Consider the following 21,583-nt stretch of genomic DNA (forward strand, 5'->3'; position numbering starts at 1 on the left):
CCATGGGGTCACAAAGAATCAGACATGACTTAGCGACTGAACAATAAATCATAATAACAGAAGATAAAGTAGAAGATACATGCAAGTTCTTAATATTTTTTCCTGTCTCCAGTGGATCAGTTTTACTTACCTCAGTCTGGAGGCCACCGGTTTTACAGTACGTCCAGAGGCTGATGGTAATGGACACAGAGCCACACCCCCAGCTCCCTGTAAGGAAGGGCACGTGTCACTGTAGGCAGGGTGCTTACTGGACAGTCTGCTGTCAGCCACCCTGGGACCTGCCTGCTATGAGCAGCCACCTCACTGGGGTCACGTCCCTCCTGGGGTGTTGGTGACTGAGTGTGATGGGCGGGGAAAGCATGGCCCTTTCAGCTGGCTGTGGGGCACAGGTGGTCAGTGCCCTCATTCCAGACTTTCTCGCCCTGTGGCTGAGGTTTTGTCTGGCCTGCACTGTGGTTATTTCTTTCTCTGCCTGAGTCTACTTTCACTTCCTTCCTTTCACAGGTATGGATTCCTAATAAAAAATTTGCACCCAAATTCCATCTCAGCATCTGATTTCAGAGAATAGACCTTGCAACACATATCAAGATACTATTAAGGATGGGGGTGGAGGAGGGGTGGAGTGGGAGTTTGGGGTCAGCAGATGGAAACTATTATGTATATTTAGGATGGATAAACAACGAGGGCCTACTGCATAGCACAGGGAATTAAATTCAATATCCTGTGATAGACCATAATGGAAAAGAATATAAAAAGAATATACATATGTGTATAATGGAATCACTTTGCTGTATAGCAAAATTAATATGTTTTTATTATGTTTAATACATTTGATTAACATTGTGAATCAATTATGCTAAAATTAAAAAAATTTAAGTATAATTGATTCACAATTAAATTGATTCACAAAATTAAAAAGATACTATTAAGGTTAATGTAAACTGATTCTTTAATTTCTAAACATGAGTGAACAAGTTTTTAAGTTACTTAGTGAAATGATGAAGTCCATTACATTTGAAGAATAAAACAAGTGGGAGTTCTGAACAGGAAAATTAAGGTCTTTTCTGATTAAGAAATACACACATACACAACACATACACACACAAAAGAACCAAACTAACATTAAAAATAATGTCACAAAATGAATAAGAACCTTTGCTCTGTGAAAGTTGCAGTGTTTGTGCTTCAGGTAAACATTTTTATACAAAGCAAGTATGACCAGACATTAATATTTGTATATTTCTCCCATATTGTAAATGTAGACATGATCAATGGGTTTGAAAGAAGAGCTACCCATACATATCCTAAGATGATTGGAGAAGGAAATGGAAACTCATTCAGGTATTCTTGCCTGGGAAATCCCATGGACAGAGGAGCCTGGTGGGCTACAGTCCACGGGGTCACATAGTCATACACAACTTAGTGACTAAACAACAATCCTAAGATGATAAATAGCTTAATCCATAATCAGGCCAGCTCACAGTTAGAAGGAGAGGAAGATAAAATGTGAGGGAAAGTCCAAGGTGGGAGCTACCAGGCAACTGAATAGTTATCTTTAAATATAGTTTTTGGAGTAATTAGAGCCATATTTCTGATTCTTCTCTCTGCCTCTATGATAGCTTGTGGAATTACAGAATTTCTCTGAGAAATCCCATGCATCTGAGAAATTTTTCCAAACATTACAGTCTCTGCAGATGTGTTTTGTGCTCAAATATAATTTAATTTCTACTTCCCTTTGACTTTATTTATGTGGATCTTATAGGACCTTCCACTTGTAGAACATTCTTAAACATAAACGTATTTAAAACCTTCAAAATCAGAAGTCAGTGGTTTGTGATCATGAAAGAAAGAAGAGATCTAACAACCGAATTAATTATACTTCCATTTGGCTATTGAATGAGCTAAAAACTCAGCCTTCCAGGTTTTTCTAAACTGTGATAATGAGAGCTGATATTTACTCATGCATGTATCATATGTACTTTATTAGGATTATCTCAGTACTTCAAAACAACCTGCAAAGAAGGAATTATTATAAACTCATTTTACAATAAGGAAATACACAGCTTAGAGGATTTAAACAACTTGCCTAAAGATATAGGGGATGGAAGTGAAAGAAACAGGAAGGAAACTAAGTGGCTGGCTGGAATATACATGTGAATGTAACCAGCCAGTTCATCAATTTGCTGTTTAATTTATGGTTTACATTGTATGAATTGGTATTTTAAGTAAATGTTCTGAATTGTGGGATTGTAGTACTTTGGACTGATCAGTCAGTCAGTTCAGTTCAGTCCCTCAGTCGTGTCCGACTCTTTGAGACCCCATGAATCGCAGCACACCAGGCCTCCCTGTCCATCACCAACTCCTGGAGATTACTCAAACTCATGTCCATTGAGTCGGTGATGCCATCTAGCCATCTCATCCTCTGTCATCCCCTTCTTCTCCTGCCCTGAATCCCTTCCAGCATCAGGGTCTTTTCCAATGAGTCAACTCTTCACATGAGGTGGCCAAAGTACTGGAGTTTCAGCTTCAGCATCAGTCCTTCCAATAACTTTAGTTAAAAAAAACTACAAGACACTTAAATTAAAAAATTTTTTTCCATTAAAAATGTTGCAGTCTTATTTAAGGAAGAAAATATCCAAAGCGGTTACAGTGAATAAATTGTTTTTTGGATGAATCACCTAAAGGAGAGAGGGGTGAGGCATCAAATGATCCATCTAATAATCTAATCTCATTTACCAGGGAGTTGATGGTTTTAATTTCCTGAACTTTGAAGTTGACCCAGCTCGTTGCCGGAAACGTCATTGTGGGGCACAGAAATGGCAAATACATGCCATCTGTCCTGCCTGTCCTCCTTGCCACGCCGGTGGCAGACAGTACTAATAGATCACAGCACCCACAGAGCCCAGAGGTGGTCAGGAATCTGTTTCAGCTGAGTCCATAGGAACCAACTGACTGGGAAGACTTTTAGTGAGAACAAAACTGTTTTTGGTCCTCTAGCACTTTGGGGGACTGGAAGAAGGGAGTTCAGAGTGCAGCTCTGGTCTATGGGGCATTTAAAATGAGTGATTTTTTTTTTTTTTTTTTCAAATCTTTGAACAGTCTCAGCTTCCTCTTAAATTTTCTAACCAGGGTTGTGGCATTTAAGGCAGAGAGGTTTTAGGGCAAAAGCTACTCTTTTCACTTCCTTGATTCCTTATTAGGTAACTGGACAGTTAAATAGTATTAACACAATCTCTCTTAGACTGATAAGAGCTTAATATACTGATCTTCTGACTAATACATTTGCAACTTTAAAGGAATCTTTTACCTGCTATTCAGCTTTCATAAACATTTATGTGCCAGACATGTTAGGTGATTTCAGAATAGCTGGCTCTTGGAAACACAATTGCAGTTTTGGTTCCTTTGTGGAACTCTGCAGGCTAACGGGGACAGTTATTTTGAAACAAACTTTTTGGCAAACCTCAGATAACAGCTCACTCAAGGTCCCTGAGCTTGTGGGTAGGCATGGGCTGTGGCTCAGGACTAAATAGAAATAAATGTTCTCAGCAGGGAGCAGTCATTACCAGTTTAATGAACCAGAGTTCTGTTTATAGCTCTGTGAAGGATCATAATGTGTAAATTTAAATAAACCACCATGGCTTTGATTTTAAGTGTTAATATGTAAACTATTAGTCTCTTCCTAAGTTTGAAAGTAAAATATACGAAATTTGAACGTGTCTATCAAGTTTACTGACAGGTGGCAATACCCAATGAAAGACACCAATAGAAATGCAAACAGGGTTCCAAACAAAGACATTGCAGGATCTGAGGTCCACATGGGTTAGTTATGTTCTATCTCCTATAGGGTTGAAAGAAGTGAAAGTGTTAGTTGCTCAGTCATGTCTGACTTTTTGTGACCCCGTGGACTATACCTCTGTCTGGGATTTCCCAGGCAAGTACTGGAGGGGGTTGCCATTCCCTTCTCCAGGTGATCCTCCCGACCCAGGGATTGAACCTGGTTTTCTGCATTGCCGGCAGATTCTTTACTGTCTGAGTCACATGGGGTTATAGGGTTGATGGCTTTCATTAGTAAGTTACATTTAAACATACATTTATATACACTTGCATATGACACATCTTTTAAGTTGTAAACCAAAGCAATGAAAATGTCCTTTGAGATCAACTTCACGGTCTCTTCTCAGAGCTCCTTCTGTAGGACTCTTCATCAATTCCCCTTATTTTCAACATTTTCTATTGACTGTAGACTTCTGCATGTGGGGACATACTGGCCCTGTTCACTGCTGTCTTTTGAGAGCCTAGTTCCGTGCCTGATCCATACCTGGTGCTCATGAAATGTTTGCTGGATAAATGGATGAATGACTTTGAGAAGTATAACCACGGAACAAAGGATCTTGTATCAGGACTTCTTTTCCTGTGCTTAATGAGTTTTTCCTTAACAGCTAGTTTAATTTTTTTAATTAGTAAATTCAATTGTCTGATCTCCAGGTGAGTTCCGCTTGGGATGAACTGAGCCAACCGTCTTGAAATTGGGATCCAAGTACTTTCTGAGGAGGGAAAAGATTTTCCAGGTGGTCCACAGACAAAAACACTTTAAAGGAATCAACATGCAGATCTTTCACTTCCACATATGCTCTTTCTCTTAAAATTAGTTTTCCTGAGAACACACATATAAATCACCTCCACGGTTATGATCATGTTTCTTCACTTTTATTGTAAAAAGGCATGTTTCCCATTCAGTGTGAATCCTACCTAGAGTGGGAGAAGCTCAGGTGACCATAAAACCTACCATCCAAACCTCAGGGGTATTCCTGAGCAAGAAACATAGGCTCTACACATCATTAACTTGGGATAACTAACACTGACAAAGATGTTTTAAAGATAATGCTATTACAATTCCCTTCCCCCCTTCTCTGAATACTTGGCTAAAATGTGCCTCTTAGTGAAAGAGTAGCAGGTAAATTAATAATCACTTGTTGTATATCGGTAAAAAATTTTAAGATATTCTTCCCAGATATTGATCAAGCAAACAAATATAATGAGCGAGCTAGTGGTTTCTAAAATGTTGTTAGAAAAAAAGGAGGATGTAATTGAGTTGTCAGTGGATAGATCAAAAGAGATTTGCAAACACGTTTATAGCAGCATTATACATAATAACTCAGAGTTATTAACCCAAAGCTCCACCAACAGTAGGATAAACTGTGGCAGTGGTACAGAGAAATGCTACGTAGCAGTGAAGAAAAGCAAACTATCACTACACACAACACACGTGCCCCTTGGGCTGCAACCGCAGACCTGCAGGCAAGCTTGGTGGTTGCTCAGCTTCGAGCCTGAAGAAAGAGCCCGGAGAAAACAAGGCGGACAGGAAGGGCTTGTTGAACAGGAGATCTCACCCAGAGTCCTGCAGGGACACCCTCCCACTTACAGCCGATGGCTAGCAGATTGGACGTGGAGCCGTCTTCTCTACTCGGGGAGAAGGAGGCTACCGTTTACGGGCGGAACTGAGGTCAGGAAGACTCAGTTACCAGGGACTAATTAAGCCCTATAATTAAGAGGATTTGGATAGTCATGTGGGTGAAGCCAGGAATCTACAGAGAGTGAGAGGATGGTCATCTGGAGAGATCTGACCGCACAAGGACTTTCACAATTTCAGAGGATACATACTCGAGGATTCCATTTTGATGAAGTTTATCAACAAATAAAACTGATTTATGGCATTAGAGACTAAAATAATGCTGCCTTAAAATAGACAGCTTATGGGAAGTTTGGCCTTTTATACAGTTCATGAGGTTCTCACAGCAAGTATACTGGAGTAGTTTGCCATTCCCTCCTCCAGTGGATGCAATGAACATGAACTTGTGCAAACTCTGGGAGATGGTGAGGGACAGGGAGGCCTGGTGTACTGCGGTTCATGGGGTTGCAAAGAGTTGGAACAATAACAACAACAACAACAAATGTTGCTGTATAATACAGGGAGCTCAACCTGGTGCTCTGTGACAACCTGGGGAGGGGGGGATAGGGTAGCAGGGTAGGAGGGAAGTTCAAGAGGGAGGGGACATATTTATACTTATGGCTGATTCACGTTATTGTTTGGCAGAAATCAACACAACATTGTCAAACAATTGTCCTCAAACAAAAAAGAACAATAGTACTACCTTTGGGGGGAATATAGGCTAGGAGGGGACATAAGAGAGACTTCCAAACAGATGGAAATAGTCTAACCTTGATTTGGGGAGTGGTCACATGGACCTATCTATATTTAAAATCTCCCTGAACTGTACACTTGAGATTTGTAAACTTTATTGAGGTTACATGTTAGCATAAAAGAAGAAACTGATTTATTTAGTCAATAAAGGTGTGCTTATGCACAATTGCTAGGTGCGGCTGATCTAATACTGAAGGTACAGATAGGATAACCATATCCCGTGAGCCTTTCTTTGGCCATAATTACTAACACCAACTTGTACCCCCCTATCGCCAGTTAGCGATCACTATGTAACAAATCCATCTCCAAACTTAGTGGCTTAAAGGAACAATAATTTCCCAAGTGGCACTCGAGGTAAAGAATCCGCCTGCCAATGCAGGAGACTCAGGAGACACAGGTTCGATCCCTGAGTCAGGAAGACCCCCTGGAGGAGGAAATGGCAACCCACTCCAGTATCCTTGCCAAGAAAATCCCATGGACAGAGGAGCCTGGTGGGCTACAGTCCATGGGTTGCAAAGACTCAGACACGACTGAGCGACTAAGCACACATGCAGTTTTAATACACTTCCCGATATCGAAGGTCAGGCACTCATACAGGCTCAGATGGTCGAGTCTTGTACATCTGTTTGTCTTGAGGGCAGCTGTTGGTGGTGTCGACTGGCAGGAGGGCTCAAGAAGACTCTCCTCCCAGACTGCAGCAGGGAGGCTGAGAGAGGAGTCAGTGGGATGACTGCCTGGAGCCCTCCACGTGGCCCCTCTGGAGGGTGTCTCAGGGTGGTAAGACCTCTAACGTGGTGCATGGCCAGTTGGAAGCCACGTGGGCCTTTACAACCTGGCCGTGGGAGTCACATGGCGTCTCTTCTGACTCACTCTGCTCATGTTCAAGTAGGGCAGACATAAACCCCAGCTCCAGTAGGAGGAGTGTCACAGAATTTATAGTCATTTTTTAAAAAGCACAATGCATACTTACAGACAGGATCCAAGGACTTGTCAATTCTCCATTCTGAATATCTTTCTCACATCCTTTCCTCTTCTCCATCTTCACTATGACTTTGTTAGCTCAGATTCTCAGTCTCTTATCTGTACTTCTGGATGATGCCCTTAGTTGATCTCTTGTTCCTAGTTTCTCTACCTTTCATTTGATCTTACTGGATGTTAACTAACGTCCCATTCCGTGTCTGTCAAGCTTTTGCTAAAAAAAAAAATAAATAAAATTCTTAATAAATCTGTCTTTATTTACTAACTAAAATTCAAACTCCTTTGCCTGCCAGTCAAGGCCCTTTGTCACCTATGCTCATCTAACCTCCAAACTTATCTTCCACAGGCTCTTTCATGGGTTTGAACTCTCACCAAACATCTCTTTTCAATTTTCTCTCTCCAGGACCTGCCCTTCACAGACTGAATATAACTCACAGGGTTTATTCTGCGTCTTCATGGGCCTTCTCGCCCCTCGGACCCTACTCTCCCACCCAAATCTCACAGTTCTCTAAGGTCCTGATAAAAAGCTTCCTCTGGCTGGAATAAGAATGCCTGGACTAGAGGGCTTAGTCCAGCCAGTAAACGTTTACGGCAGGCTTCTTTATCAGGCTCTGTTTTAGGTCCTGAAAACACAGGCAGATGAGGTTCCCAGCCTCCGAGTTTATAAATCCTTATTTGGAAGGAATGCTGTCCTTCGATATCTCATGAAAATTCACTGGTTCTTTTCTTGTGCTACCTTTGGAGGTGGTGTAAATGGAGTAACTAAATAGCCAGGTCCTAAAACTGTATGACCTGGGGCCTCAGTTTTCTTTTCTGTAACGTATGATAATAGTCATATCTGTCACATAGTAACCATAGAAACCATGAAGTTCACACATGTGATTAAATTTAAAACACCTAGACTAGAGTTTGGCAAACAGTTAGACCTAAATTAGCTTTAGTAATTATCATCATCATTATCACCACCATCGTCCTTAGTTACATATATTTTTTCCTCTCCTCTCGCCCCATTAGATTACAAACTTATTTTTTTTAGAAGTGGACAACATATCTTATGTATTTATAGTGTTTGAAAGAGTGAGAGCTTTTAAGTCAGGCAAAGATGTTTGAGTCCAGCTCTGCATCTCACTAACTGTTAGACCTTGGGCAAGTTAGCATTCCATACTTAATTTTTTTCATATGTAAATTCTGAATAATAATATCTAAGAGAGAGTTGTCATGGGGATTTAATGTGGTAACATTTGTAAATCATCTGATATTTAGGATGTGACCCCAAATGACAAGGATGGTTAACAATGATAATGATGATAAAATAACTCTGACAATTCCTCAAACTCCCTCTATTTAATATGATATATAATTTAGTATATACTATATATAAGTAATCTTTTATCATTCACTGTAAATAGTAAACATCTTTACATTTCAACCCATATGGTTTTGCCTTATCTTTTATAATCATTACATAGCCTTTCTTTATATATGTGTGTGTGTGTGCATGCTAAGTCGCTTTAGTTGTATCTGACTCTGTGCCATCCTGTGGACTGTAGCTCACAAGGCTCCTCTGTTCATGGGATTCTCCAGGCAAGAATACTGGAGTAGGCTGCCATACTCTCCTCCAGGGGATCTTCCTGACCCAGGGATTGAACCTGCATTTCATGTCTCTTGCATTGGCAGGCAGGTTCTCTACCACTAGTGCCCACTGGGAAGACCTAATATATGTGTACCATAATTTAATCAGCCTCTTACAAATGTGTTTCCAACTTTTCCCATTATATGCCACACTGTAATCAAATGAATTACATACACATGTTTCCACCCTATCTTATTATTTCTTTAAGACAAGTGATTAAAAGTAAAGCTGCTTGGATAAAGGAAATATGCTTATAGGTTTTATGCAAACTGACTGGTTAAATCTACCATTATTCCCCCAGTAGGGACCATCTCTGTTTCAGACATCTTTGAAACATGAGACTTTGATCAAGACTTTACACCTTCCTCAAGATTTATTTTTCATCTATTCTTTTAACCTGTCAATATATCCCCAGTAACCCATGCTTTAAACGAAAAAAAAAAAAAAAGATGTACCTGTTTTTATTTCCTCTGGACTGTGGACTTTTTGAGGGAAAAATCTTTTTTTTCATTTTGGTTGTGTCCCTGAGTCACTGGTCCATTTCACTGGAATCTAGAGTAAACACTTCTCTTTCCTCAGCAATTCTTTGCTGCTTTAAGGTTGATACAGGTCTTAAACAGTCACCTACTTATTTGCTAAAGAGTGGGTGAGAAGAGAGAGAATTTCAAATGCTCAGAAATTAAAATTTACATTTAGAATTTCCTTTCCTTTCAACTGTAACTTCTTCTCTTCTGTTGGTATTTCCCATGCAGATAGATTTAGGGGAGCTGAGCGCTGCACCCACAGCTGCAGAGAAGAACAGAGAAGAGATGAGGAGGGGCAGTCTCAGGGGCTGCCAGGCAAGCACAGAGGTGACTGTCCCATCTCACCTAACCAGGCACTCCTAACCTGAGTCCCGTCAGTGTGCTAGAAAAGAGTTTGAGATCCTATTGTGTGCCAGACATTAATACCAGACTTTTTTTTTTTTAACTTATTTTTATTAGTTGGAGGCTAATCACTTTACAATACCACAGTGGGTCTTGTCATACACTGACATGAATCAGCCATGGATAGTGCCAGACACTAGGCAAAACGCTCAGACCAACCAAGGTGATTTTACAGAAAGCCAGGAAGAATTTTTCCTTACAATAGAACAGAAATGGAATGCAAATTTTAGACAAAACAACCAAAAACACAATCCAGAGAGAGGAAGCTGCTTTAGTAAATCACTGTATCTGAAAATTTAATTCAGACATAAAAGCAAGTTTCCTCCTTTAGTCTCATGATCACATGGTTCCTCCAGGGAGATCTTAAAATTCCTCTGGATGGTCGTTCATAAAGCAGTCTGTGTAAGTGGTAGGGCATAAAAACCAGGTGAGGCACTGACGAGCCAGAAAAGAGGCTGGTTCTATTGATTCTCCTTCAGTTTTAGGAGGGCCTTTGATTTGTGCTTTGAGGGTGTGTCAGTCAGAGTCCTCCAGAGAAACCGAACCAATGGGGTGTGTTGTGTTGTGTGTGTGCGTGTATGTGTGTGTAGAGACAGACAGAGACACATGCACAGAGAGACTGAACTTATTTGAAGGAATTGGCTCATGCAATTGTAGAGGCTGGCAAGTCCAAAATCTGCGGTGAGGCAGGCACCCTGGAGCCCTAGGGAAGTGCTGATGGTGCAGCTGAAGTCCGAAGGCCATCTGGGGGCAGAACTCCTGCTTTATCAGGGGTGTGTTAGCCGCTCAGTCGTGTCTGACTCTTTGTGATCCCATGGACTGTAGCTCTCCAGGCTCCTCTGTCCATGGAATTCTCCAGGCAAGAACACTGGAGTGGGTAGCCATTTCCTTCTCCAGGGATTCTTTCCGACCCAGGGACTGAACCTGGGTCTCCTGCATTGCAGGCAGATTCTTTACCATCTGAACCACTAGAGGACCACAGTCTTCCACCCTTAACACCTTCAACTGATTAGACAAGGCCCACACACTTTATGGAGGGTGATGTGCTTTATTCGGTGTCTACTGATTTAAATGCTAATCACACCTGACCAATACCTTCACAGTACCATCCAAACTGCTGTCTGACCTGAAATTGGGTATCAGGGCCTAACCAGGCTGACACATGAAATTAATCATCATCACAAGGGGTGTAATTTCTTTTCAAGCAGGACTGTCACTGAGTGAAAGCGGAGAAGGATTGGTGCCCTTAGGCCTTCAGGGTGATGAATCTCTGTAGGAAAACAGACCTGCCATGCAGGAGAGTCATTGGCCTCAAGGAGGGCTTGGGCAGAGGGACATCCAGGCTGCATCTGTCCTGAGCAGAGAGAATAACGCTGGCCAGGAAGTAGCAGGGCCTGGAAAGAGGGCAGATGTGGGAGAATGAGCAGGGTGTGAGGAGGAGCACATTCCACTAGGTCTTTACCTGCAGAGAAGAAAAGAACGAGATGCCCTAGGGTGGCTCCAGCAATCAGGAAGTCCCATCCTTACACCCCTGAGTTTCCGAACGCCTTAGCCAAGGACTCCTTCCTGGGATGGCGGCCAGCAGTCAGCACCATCAAGGTGAAGGGTCTCTAACTGAGGGGGCTTCTGAACCAACCAGTTCAACCCTTTGTTTAAGAGAAGTGAGGTCATGGCAGGTCCACCACGGGGCTGCTTGGAGTCTTGGCCTGCTCCTCACACACTGGGGCTCTTTCTTATTGTGGGTGATTTTTATCCACTTGGGGAGCTACAGAATCAGATCTGTCCTGAGGCTTGGATATTGGATCTATTCCTTCCCATACCCATCACCATCAACCAGGATGTCAATGCTGGAGGATCCTTTAGTTTCCTGTTCAGGGGCTCCTTTCCTTAATCTTCAGGACACAGACCCATTATTATTCTGTAAATTTAAATTTTCCAGTTAATTTTTAAACTTCATAAAGGCTAGTTTTAATCAAAGATATTAATAATGAATGTTAAATAGACATGTCTATTTCACATAAGTCCTTGTCTCTTCAAATTATCACTGCCAAAAGGTTGTAACTTTCATGTCTATTGATGTCTGTTATCTTTCTAATACATCACAAAATAAATGTCATGTCACATGAGGCACCAGGAGAAAAGCAAGATATCTATGTATGTGTCTTTTTATCAGTAAAGTAACCTTTCTGAAAAACCGCCACCACTGCCCCCAGCAGATTTTCCTTGACCAAGATTGTATCACACCTTTCAAACCCAGACACACAAACACATAATAAAGTATTAGAACTTTTGGTAAATTGTGTTCTATCCATCAGGTAAAATAACTGAACTGTGAAATAAGCGCTATTTTTTCAGATCCTAAAATTTTCCCTGTTAAGGCCAAGACCTGAGCCCCATTCCACAGCTGAATAAACTGCCAATGATGGGACTTCCTTGGTGGAGCATGGCTTAAAAATTTGCCTTCCAAAGCAGAGGATATGGGTTCAATCCCTGGTCGGGGAACTAAGATCCCACGTGCTGCCAGGCCAACTAAGCCTGCACACCCCAAATACTAAGCCCGTATACCACAACCAGAGAGAAGCCGATGTGCCACAAACTACAGACCCTCCATGCTACAAATAAGGCTTGATGCAGCCAAATAAATAAATATAACACAATTGCCAATGATAAGGCTATGAGTTGAGTGATAAGTGAATGTGAGTCTTGCTTTCTCTAATCCCATTAAGACAAATAGAGGAGCTGGCAAAAGATCAGCTATAAAAAACCTTCAACCACTGCCAGAGTGAAGTTTGCCCTTCCAGGAGAAGGATTCACACTGGCTTCTGCCTTCCCAATAGAGTCTCTTAAGTAAAGTGTTTTATAGGCTTTATCTCCATCAGAATTAAGCTGTTGCCTCAAATGACTCTGGACTCCAATGAAAGCCCTCACACCTTATCAGTTACGTGAGGCTAAGGCAGTAGGATTCACATTTTAGAATGGAATACCAGACCACCTGACCTGCCTCCTGAGAAGTCTGTATGCGGTCAGGAAGCAACAGTTAGAACTGGACATGGAACAACAGACTGGTTCCAAATCAGAAAAGGAGTACGTCTAGGCTGTAAATTGTCACCCTGCTTATTTAACTTGTATGCAGAGTACATCATGAGAAATGCTGGGCTGGATGAAGCATACGCTGGAATCAAGGTTGCCGGGAGAAATATCAATCACCTCAGACATGCAGAAGACACCACCCTTATGGCAGAAAATGAAGAAGAACTAAAGAGCCTCTTGATGAAAGTGAAAGAGGAGAGTGGAAAAGTTGGTTTAAAACTCAACATTCAGAAAACCAAGATCATGGCATCTGGTCCCATCAGTTCATGGCAAATAGATGGGGAAGCAATGGAAACAGTGAGAGACTTTATTTTTGAGGCTCCAAAATCACTGCAGATGGTGACTGCAGCCATGAAATTAAAAGACACTTACTCCTTGGAAGAAAAGTTATGACCAACCTAGACAGCATATTAAAAAATAGAGACACTACTTTGCCAACAAAGGTCCATCTAGTCAAACCTATGGTTTTTCCAGTAGTCATGTATGGATGTGAGAGTTTGACTATAAAGAAAGCTGAGCACCAAAGAATTGATGCTTTTGAATTGTGGTTTTGGAGAAGACTCTTGAGAGTCCCTTGGACAACAAGGAGATCCAACCAGTCCATCCTAAAGGAAATCAGCCCTGGGTGTTCATTGGAAGGACTGATGCTGAAGCTGAAACTCCAGTACTTTGGCCACTTCATGCGAAGAGTTGACTCATTGGAAAAGACCCTGATGCTGGGAGGGATTGGGGACAGGAGGAGAAGGGGACGACAGAGGATGACATGGCTGGATGGCGTCACCGACTCAATGGACATGAGTTTGAGTAAACTCTGGGAGTTGGTGATGGACAGGGAGGCCTGGCATGCTGCGATTCATGGGGTCACAAAGAGTCAGACACAACTGAGCGACTGAACTGAACTGAACTGATTCATCGGAAAGATGATGCTGAAGCTGAAACTCTAGTACTTCTGCCATCTGATGTGAAGAACTGACTCATTTGAAAAGACCCTGATGCTGGGAGGGATTGGGGGCAGGAGGAGGAGGGGACAACAGAGGGTGAGATGGTTGGATGGCATCGCTGACTCGATGGACATGAGTTTGAGTAAATTCTGGGAGCTGGTGATGGACAGGGAGGCCCGGCGTGCTGCAGTCCATGGGGTCACAAAGAATCGGACATGACTGAGCAACTGAACTATCATTCTAAGAGTTGTGTAATCACAATGATTTGCCATGAATGGCCTCCTAAACAGAAATAGAAAGTAAGGTGGCCTGTTTATACTTTCTGTCTGAATTCTCTTAGGCCCACCCTGATATTTTTGGTTCTGATGTACACAGGCTTTGTTTATTTCCGTGGTTATTATGGTCTTAAAATCTCTTTAGACCTTTGATTTACTGATTCCTTATAAATGACAAAAGATACTTATTTCATTCAATCTAGAATATATATAAAAATAAAGATATTCATCGTGCCACAAATGACTGAAAACATACCTCACTGCTGAAGAAACACCTCTGAGAATAGACAGAAACGTCAGAGAAATAGTGCTTCAGGGTTGGTTGCCTCTGGCTGATGGTAATGCTGAGTACATCCCAGACAATGTTGACAAGCCTGATGTGAAGAACTGACTCACTGGAAAAGACCTTGATGCTGGGAAAGGTTGAAGGCAGGAGGAGAAGGGGACAACAGAGGATGAGATGGTTGGATGGCATCACCGACTCGATGGACATGAGTTTGAGTAAATTCTGGGAGTTGGTGATGGACAGGGAGGCCTGGCGTGCTGCAGTCCACGGGGTCACAAAGAGTCAGACACAACTGAGCGACTAAACTGAACTGAACTGAGTGTTTATATAGGGCTTCCCAGGTAGCTGCTAGTGGTAAAGAACCCAGCTGTGAATGCATGAGGGGAAAGAGACATGGTTTCAATCCCTGGAGTAGGAAATGGCAATCCATTTCAGTATTCTTGCCCGGGAAATCCCATGGACAGAGGAGCCTGGAGGGCTACAGTTCCTGGGGTTGCAAAGAGTTGGATACAACAGAGCGACTGAACTGAACTGATGTTCACAGGCAAAAGTCTCAATATACCATCCAGGGAAAGGATGCAGGAGGAGAAGAACCAATGTAGAAACCACTAAAATGTCAGCTATTACAGGAATAAGAGAAAGAATAGGAATCATCAGGAGATCTGGATAAAGGATGTCCAGAGAGGTATGGGGAGATAAGAAGAAAAGTGTTTTGGAGAACACACGCCTAGAACATTCGAGAAGGATTGGCAATCAGCTGTGCTAACGCTACTGCATTAGGGGGAGGATGAAGGCCAGCATTCCCCTAGCCATTGCTTCATGAGAGTGTATTATTAATATTTGTGGCATGTGGTGCTATAATAGATGCTAAGAATACAGAGAAAATCCAAAAACTAACTTACCTTCACATAACTTTCAACATTGTGTGGGAGAGAGATGAAAATGGTTTAAATGCACTAAAGTAAATGGCACAATGAAATTATGTGAGAGGAAGAGGGCAGGGAGAGCAGGAGTCATGATGATTTCTTGGCAAAGGTAAAAGGTAATATTCAGCTACATTTTGCTGTGGAACTTTCATGTGGAGAAGGGAGGTACAGGTGTTACCAGTGAAGGATGCAGGTAAAGGAATGTGTGTGTGGGGGGTGAGGTCGTGGTGCTTAGAGAGGGGGCAGTTAAAGTTATATTGCATATTTCTAGTACTTAAAATCATTCCTTCCTCATAGTATGTCTCCTGTAAATTCTGAATGGAATTCAGAAAGAGGAAGGGTTAAACCCCAATTAGGAAGAGGACTCAAGCCTACCAGAAATACTTGCCAAAAATTTCATGTAGTTTAAAAAAAAATCCACAGAGTCACTATGGTATAATCTTTTAAGAGTCACTCTAAGGAAATAAGATCATATAAATGGAATTTGGAGATTTAAAGTAGTGAACATCTGGCCATTATTTTAGCCCAGTGTTAAAAACACAGTGAATAATTTTGTTGTTGTTGTTTAATAAGTGAAAGGTTGATAGATTCAATTGTCCGACAGCCCGTGACAGGCCACTTGTGAACAACTCTGTCTCTGAACCGATGCGCAGAAGTTTTGGCCTTAATTTAATGTACAAATGACTCAATTCTCCAGACTCAGTTGTAATTGTTCCTGGAACAATTTCTAGGATTGAAAAAACTCTTATGTGGAGCAGATGTTCTAATGAAAGATTTTCGTATCCCTACAAAACTACCTCTCTTCTTCCATAGCAGGGGTTATGTTTCAGGGAGAGTGTGAATGCAGAACGGCTTTAAAAATCAAGCCAGAAAACCTGGAAAGTACCCCTATTGGTTGAGTTATATTTACATAATAGAAACCCCAGGCACATAAAATCTCAGATGCTGTAGTGAAGCTAACAGACTTAAAAATTTTTTTCTTTTGGGTTCTCTTGGATATATATATATATAGGTTTTCATTAATCTCACTCGATATTATCCCAGAAAAATATGACTCCTTAATTTTTTTCAGAAGAAAAAAATGAATAGTGAATATTTTTATGTTGGTTAACCAAAGAGATTTGAAATATGGTATACAATGTTGGTGGCGGGAACAGACATGTGAGGGCAGGATAGAGGTCATCTGGATTAGCAAAAGACAGAGTGGGAAGCAGGGGTTCCGAGCTGTTCTCTCTGCTCTGTCACCAGCGGTTTGCTGTGTGTCTCTTGGGCTAGATGTTGGGAAAGACTGAGGAGGAGAAGAGGGGCAACAGAGGATGACATGGTTAGACAGCATCATTGACTCAATGGACATGAGTTTGAGCAAACTCCAAGAGATAGTGAAGGACAAGGAAGCCTGGTGTGCTGCAGTCCACGGGGTCGCAGAGAGTCAGACACGACATATCGACTGAACAACAACAAAAGGCTATGGATCTGGGGATGGGCTGCACCAGGCCAGTGAGAGCCCTCCATGGTGCTCTTAGAGGTTAGCTTGTACCAAACTGACTAATCAAATGAAATCATCAATCACAGGAAAGGTTAATAGGACAGGAGCAGACAACGTCAATTCTCACCCCGTTCTTGGAGGGGAGCCACCCTGAACAGCTTGCGGGGATCGGGGGAGGCCAGGGCGGTCCACCTTTGAAGTCTGTGGTTTTGCACTTGCCATTGCGTTGGAGGTACAGGCCTGTGGGTGAGAGGGAAGGGTTTACATCTGCGGCCATGAGACCCGTGGGGTCGGGGTTGGTGCTAACACTGCTTCTATGAAGCTTTTGTTCACAGTCCCCTGGGTATTCAAGACAGACCAGGATCCCACATGGCAAATCCTATGGAATAATTTCTGACCCCTGAATTTCACTCACCTAGTTTCGATTTCACTACGAATGGATGGTGGTTCATCATTGAAAAGGAAGGATTTATGTGCACAGAGCAGTTTCAAAAGTGGACTCAGGAGCTGTTATTCTGTAGCATCTTTCTGCCAGTCAGCTCACAGGGCTTCGTAGAAGATGAGAAACTAGACCTTGAAGGTACTTTCTGCCTTGTGCAGAGAGAGAGTTTTCTGATTGATCAGCTTTAGAGCATTCCTGTCATCAGACTGTAAAACTTTGGGCCAACCAGAAGCCTGAGGGGAAACCCTCTGGCAAGACTCTTTATACAGATCTGTGTAGAAAGTTCAGTTCAGTCCAGTCGCTCAGTTGTGTCCGACTCAGCGACCCCATGAATCGCAGCACGCCAGGCCTCTTTGTCCATCACCAACTTCCAGAGTTTACTCAAACTCATGTCCGTCGAGTCAGTGATGCCATCCAGCCATCTCATCCTCTGTCGTCCCCTTCTTCTCCTGCCCTCAACCCCTCCCAGCATCAGGGTCTTTTCCAATGTGTCAACTCTTTGCATGAGGTGGCCAAAGTATTGGAGTTTCAGCTTCACCATCAGTCCTTCAAATGAATATTCAGGACTGATTTCCTTTAGGATGAACTGGTTGGATCTCCTTGCAGTCCAAGGGACTCTCAAGAGTCTCCTCCAACACCACAGTTCAAAAGCATCAATTCTTTGGTGCTCAGCTTTCTTTATAGTCAAACTCTCACATCCATACATGACTACTGGAAAAACCATAGGTTTGACTAGACGGACCTTTGTTGGCAAAGTAATGTCTCTGCTTTTTAATATGCTATCTAGGTTGGTCATAACTTTCCTTCCAAGGAGTAAGCACCTTTTGATTTCATGGCTGCAATCACCATCTGCAGTGATTTTGGAGCCCCAAAAAATAAAGTCTGCCACTGCTTCCACTGTTTCCCCGTCTATTTCCCATGAAGTATGTAGAAAGACAGAAGGTCAAATACGAGGTGCATTCTCCACAGCAGTGCCCAGCCAAGGAAATGAGTGACTGGGGAACTCTGGTGGAGAGAAGCACCTGGAATTGGGTTCTGGGACCCAGGACTAATCCTCTGACATCTGTGTTCTCAAAACACAATGGAATCTTCTTGTTTTCTGGCTGGACTTCCATAGAGACACGTTTCCTCAGAGTTACTTGTAGTTCGGGTGTTAGTTGCTCAGTCATGTCCAACTCTCTGTGACCCCATGAGCTGTACCCTGCCAGGCTCCCCCATCCATGGGATTCTCTAGGCAAGAATACTGGAGTGGGTTGCCATGCCCTCCTCCAGGAGATCTTCCCAGATGAGGGATCGAACCTGGGTCTCCCACATGGCAGGGAGATCCTTCACCATCTGAGCTGCCAGGGGAGCCCAGGTAGGTTTCCCTAAAGGAGCAGGTGGCTGATAATAACTGGATAGATTTTATTTTCTGACCTGATTAATGTGATGTCAGATAATTGGAGGGGTTTCCCTGGCGGCTCAGGGAGTAAAGAACGCCTGCAGTGCAGGAGCCCTGGGTTAGGTGCCCGGGTTGGGAAGATCCCTTGAAGAAAGGAAAGACAAAATAGGCAATTAAAAAAAATATGGCCTTATATGTTCAAGTTTTTTTTTTTTTTTTAAAAGTCTTTATTAAGATAACTGTCAAATGGGGACTTCCCTGGCTGCTCAGTAGTTAGGACTCTGCCCTTCCACTGCAGGGGGCATGGGTCTGCTCAGGGAACTAAGATCCTGTGTGCCTTGCAGAGTGGTCAAAAAGAAGAAAAAAAAAAGTCAAATGACTCAGTGACTGTTGGTAAGAAAAAGCCTTTCAGGTACAAGCCCTTATGCTAGGTGTGAGTGGTGCCTGGGTTTTCTTTTGAATCTCACATGGCTGAAGGTTGGCTTATTTCTGAGAGGAACCAGGCTCCATCTTTAACACAGTTTCTTTTTATTTATTAGTACATCTTTCATCCAAGAAACCAAGAAGATGAACAATGCATTGTTTTAGCTTGGGTTTCCTAGGAAACCGCCCCTGGAATAGAGCTTCGTGTGCAAGAATATGGCAGGGGAGAGCTCCAGGGATCTGTGCAGGATGAAAGAAGGAGGACAGCGACATGGACACCAAACAGGCTGCAGCTGGTGCTGACCCTGGGGAGCTCTGGGGTGGGGACAGTCCTGCAGGGTCGTTCTGGCTTGAGGCAACCACAGGCTCCAGCCACTGGATATGCATTGCCCCTGGGCAGGGGCCATGAACTCAGGTGAGGCAGAGCAATTCCCAAAGAGGGACTTGATTGAGAGCCCAGAAGCTAACACTCTCCACAGCTAGAGCGTGAGGCTGGAGTCATGCAGGGGAGGCAGGCGGTACATCACGGCAGCCAACACTTGGCTCTCAATTTTCTGCAAAGCCTGGTGCAGTTCTTCCCCAAGGGACTCTTCTTTTCCCACCAATATTTTGCTTAGTCTTTTTGTGCAGTATGTGTGTGTGTGTGTGTGTGTATGAGACACATCCAGCTTTTATATATCCATGTCTACTACCATATCACATGATCTGTGGCTGTATCTACCCAAGTGTGCTATGCTGGGGTGCTCACATGTTGTGGGCCTTTCTGGGTGTTCAGAGGCATGCAAAGCCTTCAGCGGGGAGGTGCTTTTGAAATGAGCTTTTAAAGTATCTGATTTAAAGCCTTCTGCCAGGCCTGGGTGTGGCCTTAAGGACCACAGCGTCCCGAGCGTTCACAGCCACAGGACGATGAGCGAGCATTTTCACTCTGAGAGCAGTTTGTGGTGGACCCGTGGTGACTGGACAGGGATGTGGGCTCTCAGACCAGAGAGACACACATCTCATCTCTTGGCTCTGAGGTCTCGGCTGCCTGGAACTGGTGAGTTCTAGAGGCTGTTCTGCGGAGGATGGCACACAGCCTTGATCTAGCCCCTGAATGACCCATTTCCAAATATCTTTCACAGACGAGGCCCTCAGATCTGCCCAGAGCTTTCTGTCAACCCCCCAGCTGCCAAAATTCTTTCTGATTTACTGAGGAAGAGGATGAGGCTCTGTGAGGTTAAACCCACACGTCCAGGGACTGCATGGCTCTCGGCCTGCCAGTCTGTATTGTGTGGTCCCATTTGTTCTGGTGTAATTGTGAGCATCACCCCTTTACATCAACACGAATTTCTTAATTCGGATGATGTGTGATCTGGTTCTTGAGTGGAGGCCTCTTGACACCAAATCTCACAGGCTTCCTCTAAGGCCTTGAAAATGGCCTTAGGGAGGTGGAGCTTGTCCATGGCACGTGGCCTAAACAATCTGGAATGGTCCCATCTACATGCCTAATGTCCTTGGCTCTGCCTGCGTCTCCTGTCTTTCTCCACAAGACAGACCAGGAGTAACTGGCATTGAACATATTTTCCACTAAGGGTTTTTTTTTCCCCCCCTCAAACATATAGGAGTACAAAAATTGGAACCCAAAGACACACTGGTATAAAGCAGAGAGATGCCAGTTTTTACTAGGCTATCATTAATCTAGTATTAATGGTCTAGTAAACCTAGTAAAGGCCCTTTTGCATTCTTTTCTAGACTAAGGCCATTTGGACCTGTGCTGATTTTTTTAAATTAATTTTTTTATTGAACGATAATTGCTTTACAGAATTTTGTTGTTTTCTGTCAAACCTCAACATGAATCAGACATAGATATACATATATCCCCTCCCTTTTGAAAATCCCTCCAATCTCCCTCCCCATCCCATTCCTCTAGGTTGATACAGAGCCCCTATTTGAGTTTCCTGAGCCACACACACACAATTCCCGTTGGCTATCTAATTTACACATGGCAATGTAAGTTTCCATGTTACTCTTTCCATACATCTCACCCTCTCCTCCCCTCTCCCCAAGTCCACAAGTCTATTCTCTATGTCTGTTTCTCCACTGCTGCCCTGTAAATAAATTCTTCAGTGCCATTTTTCTAATTTCTGTATCTGTGCATTAGAATGCTATTTATCTTTCTCTTTCTGACTCACTTCACTCTGCATAACAGATTCTAGATTCATCCACATCATCAGAATTGACCCAAATGTGTTCCTTTTTATGGCCAAGTAATATTCCATTGTGTATATGTACCACAACTTCTTTATTCATTCATCTGTTGATGGATATCTAGGTTGCTTCCATGTTCTAGCTATTGTAAATAGTGATGCAATGAATGATAGGATACATGTGACTTTTTCAATTTTGGTTTCCTGGTGGTATATGCCTAGGGTGGGATTGCTGGGTCACATGGTGGTTTTATTCCTAGTTTTTTAAGGAATCTGCATACCGTCTTCCATAGTGGCTGTATCAATTTACATTCACACCAACAGTGCAAGAGCATTCCCTTTTCTGCACACCCTCTCCAGCATGTATTGTTTGTAGACTTTTTGATGATGGCCATTTTGACCTGTGTG

General features: G+C 42.9%; 1 long non-coding RNA gene across 1 annotated transcript in view; it reads right to left on the reverse strand.

The window, feature by feature from the left end:
* Positions 1-9,477, reverse strand: part of LOC122679598 — a 43,714-nt gene extending 34,237 nt beyond the window's left edge. Inside the window, exons 1-3 of the long non-coding RNA XR_006336451.1 lie at positions 9,269-9,477; positions 7,173-7,394; positions 131-207 (exon numbers count right to left, since the gene is read on the reverse strand). This is a non-coding gene — a long non-coding RNA (uncharacterized LOC122679598). The remainder of the gene's footprint in view (positions 1-130; positions 208-7,172; positions 7,395-9,268) is intronic.
* Positions 9,478-21,583: the final 12,106 nt, after the last annotated feature.

The sequence above is a fragment of the Cervus elaphus genome, chromosome 21 (assembly GCF_910594005.1).
Source record: "Cervus elaphus chromosome 21, mCerEla1.1, whole genome shotgun sequence".
NCBI classification, from domain to species: Eukaryota; Metazoa; Chordata; class Mammalia; order Artiodactyla; family Cervidae; genus Cervus; species Cervus elaphus.